The following is a 6,909-nucleotide window of genomic DNA, read 5'->3' as shown; positions in this document are numbered from 1 at the left end:
GCTCATAGTGTGCGGGAGCGCGGCAGAGGGTTTTGGGAAAGTGAAGGAAATAGTCCAAATCCCTCTGAAAGGTGGTTTTCTGATTGGATAGTAGGGAAAATTTCTTCATCAAAAGGCTTGTAAAGCATTGGCAGAGGCTGCCCAGGGCAGTGGTGGAGTCACCATCCCTGGAGATGTTAAAAAAACGTGGGTGTGGCACTTGGGAACAGGGTTTAGTGGTGATCACAGCAGTGCTGGGTTGACCATCTGAAAGGTCCTTTCCAGCCTTAAAGCTCCTGTGATTCTGTGAAGAACAACTATTTTAAAAGGTGGCCCTGAGCTACAACAAGCCTTTGACCAAATGAAGCAGAAGATGGTTCACACAGAAGCTCTGGGGCCAGCCAGAGCTGGACAAGATGTAGAAAATGTGCTCTAATCACAGTTGGGGGAATGGCCTTACCTGGAACCTCTGGCAGAAAGCTCCAGGGGGGACTCCAGGTTGACCCCTTGACTTTCAGGATTAGAGATACAGCTGTACTTCACTCCAGGAGGGAGCAGTGTGGAGGCTGGCAGAGCACAGCCCCAAACGAACCAGCCCCACACTGTTGTTTTCCAATCAGCACAAAGGAAGGACAGGGCTGGAACTGCTGAACAACACCACAGGCACAAGTTCTGGCCATGGTGGCAGCAGGACACCTGGGGAAGTAGACCTGGGGAAGAACCTGTGCTCTGGGGGCAGCTCTGCCATCTCCTGCCCTTCCTGGGTCCTGATTATCTAAACTGGAGCCCAACAACACATATTTATTTTTTTATATATTTATACATTTATAATATATATTAATATATATTATTGATATTTATTTTTAATGGTTGTGATCAGGAGGATTAGCTAACTGTTCTCAGTCATTTCTGGCTGATAAAACTGGAGAAAAGCCACGATTTTGTTTATCCTCTTGGGAAAACAGCTGTATCCCTCAAATGAATTATTGCTGCTGTTTTGCTGGTGCAGACCAAGAATTCTTAAACATTGGGTTTTTTTCCTGCAAATTCTTCTCTCCTTTCCCCCCTTCTCCCTTCACGAGGGGTGGGGAGGGTTCAAGCCATTCAGCTGATGAGCAAACCTAAGGAATATGTAATTAGGGAAGCTCCTGCCAGAAGGTCAGGGCTGCAGCTGGAGCAGATGCAGGTCCAGAGGACAGAGCAGTGCTGGGGATATTGCAGCTGTAAAACAGCATGAGCACAGTGAGATGGTGATTCCAAGGAAGCCCCAGCACCTCTGAGTTCTTGCTGGGTCAGCTGTTTGCCATCTCCTGCAGTCTGAGCCTTCCCTGGCAGCTCCTCTGTGTTCCCCTCTCTCCTCTCCTCCTCTCTGCAGCCTCTCCAGAAACACAGAATATTCTGAGTTGGACCCACAAGGATCATCGAGTTCAACTCTTAAGTAAATGACCCATATGGGGATCAAACACCTTAGTGTTATCAGCACAAATCCCTTTTGTGGCTCTGTTTCAATTCAGATGGCAAATTTGTTTTGAAGGGCAAAAGTACGAACAGCAGCCTGAAAGTTGGTGAAATCTGTAAAATTCAGACTCCTGCCTCTTGTCTTGGTCCTCAGCCAGCACCTGACTGGGGGCACGTTATTCCCAGTGAACCAAGGAAAGATCCAGGGGCGCAGCCCAAAGGTTAACTGAAGTGGCAGGAGTAACCAGTTCTATTTTTGGAGATTCCCTGAGCCAACAAATTACCTTGGACGAGCTGCTTTTTTTGTGCTCCCCGTGTCCTTGTCTGTCAAACTGAGGTTGCATCACTCCCAAGGTAGATCCCATGGTGTTTGCTAAACTCCTGCTGGTTTTTGGACCAGAGGGGACCACATCGATGGGGAAGGACCAGGTAAGAACAGGGATGAGCACAGGTGGTCCTCAGGCAACGCTTCCACAGGCAGGAGAGGGGCTGTTTCGCTGCCTGTGGGGATCAGTTGATACCTTGTGGTTATTGATTGGTAAAAGTTCAGCCCTTTACAAACAAACATGGAGTTGTTAAGCTCGAAATAGCAAATGCAGCCACTCTGGTCAAACAGCACCTTTGCTGGCTCTGTATTTACCAGGAATTAACTCGAGTGGAGTCCCAGAGTTCTTGTTTTCCAAGACATTAAAAACAGGGTGGCCTGAAGAGCTCCAGGAAAGGGAAGAAACCAGTCTCAGCAGAGGTTGGGACTCACCTATGGAGAGCAACTTTGTGGAGAAGGACCTGAGGGTCCTGGTGGATGGCAAGTTGACCATGAGCTGGAGGAGGCCCAGTGGGATCCTGGGGTGCATTGGGAAAAGCGTTGCCAGCAGGTCAGGGAGGGGATCCTGCCCCTCTGCTCAGCCCTGGGGAGGAACATCTGGAGTGTTGTGTCCACCTCTGGGCTCCACAGTTCAAGAAAGACAAGGAGCTGCTGGAGAGGGTCCAGTGGAGGCCACAAAGATGATGAGGGGTCTGGAGCACCTCTCTGATGAGGAGAGACTGCAGGACCTGGGCCTGGTTAGTCTAGAGAAGAGAAGGCTGAGAGGGGATCTCATCAATCCATACCAACATCTCCAAGAGCTGTCAGAGGATGGTGCCAGGCTCTCTTCAGTGGTGCCAAGAGACAGGACGAGGAGTAGTGGGCACAAACTAAACCAGAAGAAGTTCCACCTCAACATGAGGCAGAACTTCTTTCCGTGGAAGTGGCAGAGCCCTGGAACAGCTGCCCAGGGAGGGTGTGGAGTCTCCCTCTCTGGAGACATTCCAAACCCACCTGGACACATTCCTGTGTCACTTGTTCCAGGTGGATTGGGAGGTCCCTTCCAACCCCAATATTCTGTCATTCTGTGAAAAGCAGAATAATATCTACTATCAGCAGAGACATTTTCAGTCTCTGGGACTTCAAAGGGAATAAAGGCTGTTTTCTCCTCTGATGCCAATGAGCAGAGGAGGAGCCCTGCCCTGTGTGTGCTCCCTGCCAAGGTCAACATCCAAGGCAGAGCTGGGTATTTCACAGCAAAGGAACAGAGAAATGCAGTGTCTCAGTGTTTGGCTCTGTAAAGCTGATTAACAATAGCAATGTTGTCTAAAGGATCAGCCCACCTTTGGGTGCTAGTGATTATCCAAATAAAATAAGTTGTCTAATACTGGTATAAAGTTATATTTTTAGTTTGATGCAGGTTTGAAGAACTGTCACATCTGCTGCCCTGAGAAAAGGCAGGTCAGGAAGACTGAGAGGTGGGGAGGAGTTCTTGGTTACAGAGTCTGACTGTGGATCAAGCTTCCAGAAGATACTTGGGCAAATATGGAGCATGGGAGAAATGGTGAAAATCCTAAAATCCTTCCCTTTTGAAAATGCCTTTCCATTACAGAGTCACTCGGAACACACAAAATTTCACATTACCTTTAAATTGTGCTTGTGATGCAAGATTGGGAGAGAGAAGATGGCTGCAGGTTAAGAGCCTTGAGCTTTGCTGATAACACAGGTTCAACCTCAGAGGGGGAACTGAAAACTCCACAGAATCCATGTTGTTCCTATTGGTAAACTCTATGGTGAGGATACACATAAAACCTTCAGTTAATAGTCTGCTTGGATCCCATCTGGGTTGTCCATGCCTGGGATGTTACAGCTTGTTGCCTCTGCGATATAATTCCCCTTTTCCTGAGTGCAGACACATTCCTGGAGGGCTTTAAAAGGTGTGTAGATGTGGCACTTAGGGACATGGTTTAGTGGTGGGCTTGGCAGTGTTTGAATAATGATTGGATTGATTTTAAAGATCTTTTCCCATCTAAATAATTCCATGGTGCCTTCATGTTTCTATCTTACCTTGGCATTTTCAGGTATTTCACATGATGAAGGTGGAAGATGGTGCCATCAGAGACAGAGGATGTCCCTCACAAGACAAGAGCATTAGGATAAGTGGAAAGGCCCAGGATAAATGCAGACTGGGGCTGTGGTAATTCAGGTCTGTGTGTGTCAGAGCATCCAGCTGTGGTTGGGAACGCTGGTGTAGAGGCTCCTTCCTCTTGGTTTGTTGGTGAGGCACAGCCTGGCAGTCCTGGGAGCTGTGTTCCTCTTCACCTCAGCCACAGATGTCCTGTGCCCTACAGAACATCACCTCAGTGTCTGGTGAGACAGAAGAAATTCCATTTGCAAGTTCTTTCCTACCTCAAGCAAAGAATCATCTCTTCATGCAGCTGTGGACAGAGTGGAAATGAGTTTCTTCTTCAGCTTAATCATTCCCCATTCAGAACAAATCCCATCTGCCCATCTGAATTATCCTAGACAGTTACATAACTTCTAACTGTTATCACCTGGCATTGGATCTGAAAGCTATTCTGGGCTAGGATTCCTCAGATAAAGCTCCCAAATTTCCAACTCCAGAGCCAACTGGTAGCAAGTGACTCAACCCGGGATGTAGTTGCCCCTCAGGACGTTGACTCGGAAGATAACGGGGTGTGGGAAAATACACTATTTCAGCAATTTCCACTTGAAGCTCAACAAGAGGAGAATGTTTGTGCTAAGGAAACAGGCTGGTAAACATGTGATCACAAGGCAGGAAGGAAGACAGAAGAGTCTGTGTTTATGCCACAGTCATTTCTAGACTTAAAACGGTTATGGTGTCTTGCAACATCTTTCTGGTCGTGTGAAAGGGTCTACAGCAAATAGGTGTAGAAAACCCAACAAAACAAAGCCCAAACCCCCATAGACACAATGAAAAGAGACACACACACACTGAAATCTCCACCAAACTAGTTCTAGATTAATATCCAGCTCTCAACTGTCATAAATCACCACAGCCAAGGAGTCGCCACCAGGACAGACCAGTTGATAAGTGACCTTTATCTGCCTCTGTCTGTGACTAAATGGCTCCTCTGCAATTCTCAGAAATAAAACTGGGCAAAAAGTATTTACCCTGCCTGTTATAGGCACAAACTCCGTTTTAATTTATTTTAATACTCATTAAAACCTGCACACCTGTGGATTTTGAAACAAGACAGGATGGGCAAAGGCTGACCATGGTTTTACACAACATGCAGAGTATAGTATGGGACATATGCAGTTATAAAGTGTGAAAGCAGTGGAGAATTAGATTTTCTTGCCTATATAATAATTTATTTTGATGCTAGGTATCACCTCTCATTGGAGGTCTTGCCTATGTCTGTGACCGTTAAAGTTAACCCCAAATTTCAATGCTATCTATGCCCATGGGTAATTCCATGTCTGAAAAAGAATTTGAGGGAAAGACATTTGTTCCAAAATAAGATGGATACAGAAGTTACATGGAGAAGAGTTGTTTCCAGCAGCTCAGAAAAAAACCCAGTTGCATCTCCAGAACTTCAATAAAAATGGAATTCTCTCTTTTCTCTGCCTGCTGTAGGCCAAGAGCAGTGGGGTGCTCCCCCATCCCCAAGCCAAGGGACTTTGTTGCAGAGGTGTCACAATGTTTACCAGGCAGAACAAGGCTGTCCCCTACCCAACAAGCTGTGTTGTAACCAGGAAAGGGATGAATGTGTAGCCAGAGCAGGAGATAGAGACATGGAAACATGCCCTTAGTGACACCCAGCCCAGGTGCCACTCTGAGCCGCGAGACAACCCACGCTGAGAAGTTGTTGATGATGGTTGGCTGAGCTGGAGTGGGGTGCAAGACCTCTGCACCTGCAATTCAGCCTGAAATGTTAATAATACACTGGGCCATTTCGTATTTTTGTAGGGGTTTGTTTAAACATAAACTCACCATGGTAAAACAGTTACAGAACTTTAAGATTCTCACAGTCCCGAGCAGGTTGAGCTTCTCCATGTGAACGAGCTGAACCTTTCTGTTTAATATTTAGGTTCCAAGCTTCCAGCAGGGTGCTCAGTTGGCCAAAACCTCTTGTATCAGCCGCAGTGTGGTCAGCAGGACCAGGGCAGTGACCATACCCCTCTGCTGAGGCACCACCTCAAATCCTGGGTTGTTTTGGGCCCTTCATCCCAAGAAAGACATGGAGGAGCTGGAGTGTTTCCAGAGAAGTGAATGGAGATGGGAAAGGGTCTGGAGTACCAGGAGCAGCTGAGGGAGCTGGGGGAGCTCAGCCTGGAGAGAAGGTTCTCCATGATGGTGCCTCATGTGCAGGTGCTGGAGGTGACGATGCTGTGGCTGTTCTGTTAATTTTGTGGTCTCTTCCCACGACATCCCCCAGGCCCTTTACTTGTCCATCGTCTCCATCACTCCCTCCCAGGCTGCTGTTTGCTCTGCCCCTCCCTATTCTTAGCACCTGTGGTGCTGGGAAACAGGAGGAGCCTTGTTTAAATTCACCTACAAAAGTTGCACAGAAATTCCATTTAAACCTTATTCCTGTGCTGTTCAGTCATTGAGAGGTTAATTATGCAGATGTTGCCTCCCTGCAAAATCTGTGTTGAAATAAGTTGTATTGAATTAGTTATATCAATATGACCATATTTGATTGTGTCCGGGTTGTGGACACATCCTCCTCCAGCTTCTGTGGGCCCAGGAGGCTGCAGCTCCCTGAAGGAAGTGGCACAGAAACCCACAGGCACTGGGTTTTTCCATGACTGTACCCATTGTTTTTTGCAGGACTTCCAGGCTGCTACAGCCAAAGCAAACAGATAACACTCCAGATAAATGCTTAGTCCTTTAATTCTGCTGGAAAGAAACTTCCAGAGTGGGGGGAAGAGAGCATTTGGGGTTTTAGCTTGTTAGGGGGAAGACATAAGGTTGAGAAGGGTAATCTCTTCAAATGCCACATTGTCAAAGTCTTTGCCAAGGATTGTTGGGATATTTGCTGCCATGCAAGGGAGCCAGGAAAAACGGCACAGGAAGGGTTGCACCCCCCCTCTTCTTTCTCCCACCTTCAGCACTTACCTTTTGCTTTCAGGCTGGGCAAGTGTCATAGTTTGAAACTGGCCCTCCTTGAGAGTTCGAG

The sequence above is a fragment of the Pseudopipra pipra genome, chromosome 27 (assembly GCF_036250125.1).
Source record: "Pseudopipra pipra isolate bDixPip1 chromosome 27, bDixPip1.hap1, whole genome shotgun sequence".
In the NCBI taxonomy this organism is placed as follows: domain Eukaryota; kingdom Metazoa; phylum Chordata; class Aves; order Passeriformes; family Pipridae; genus Pseudopipra; species Pseudopipra pipra.
The sequence above is the reverse complement of the archived record's forward strand: the minus strand, read 5'-3'. Positions refer to the sequence as shown.